Genomic DNA, 801 nt, shown 5'->3' with positions numbered 1-801 from the left:
CTAAAAATTCCTCACAGTTTTACTTGTCAAAATCCCCCCAACATAATTGTAGCATGATGTAAGAATAACTTTCAAATCTTGATTTTTTTTTAATCAAATTTATAGCAAAAAGATTTAAATTCAAAATCTGCAGTTCAACGTTAAAATCAAAATCCTCCCAACATAATTATATAGGTTTAAATAGAAAAATAAAAACTTGATATTACTAGACACGACATCATAGTTACAAGCCAGTAAACCTGCAATTCAACGGGTACTCGTACAACCCTTTCCTTGAAAAGATTTTAAATTTAAAACTCTCATATTTTCTTTTTTCAGAAAGAATAAAAATAAAATATAATCCTACAATTGCTATCAATTCATAAACTAAAGCACTTTCCTACTGGAGTCCAAAAATGTTTAGAATACAAGGGATCAAGATCCCGATAATTTAAGGCATAAAATTGCAATAGTCAATGAGCTCATGTCCAGTTGGAGTATATGTTCGATAAAGAGAGTGTTTTTTAAATGTTTAGTAAATGTATATTAAAATAATTTATATTTATATTTATTTTTTTATTTTTTGATATCACTACATCAAAATTATTTAAAAATATTTAAAAAATCAATAATATATTTTTGAAAAGAAATATTTAAAAAAAAAATTCTAACATAAAAACAAAAACTCATAAGGTAAATAAAATGAAAGGACATGCCTTTAAATAAATCTTTATTTTATGGTTGTGGATAATAATAAGGTCAGGAGGTGCTGGTCCTCAATAATTGGGGTGTCTGGCGTGCCAGCAAACCCCGCTAATTAAT

The sequence above is a fragment of the Populus euphratica genome, unplaced genomic scaffold (genome assembly GCF_000495115.2).
Source record: "Populus euphratica unplaced genomic scaffold, PopEup_1.0 scaffold156.1, whole genome shotgun sequence".
Classification (NCBI taxonomy): Eukaryota; Viridiplantae; Streptophyta; class Magnoliopsida; order Malpighiales; family Salicaceae; genus Populus; species Populus euphratica.
This window is presented reverse-complemented; position numbering follows the sequence as displayed.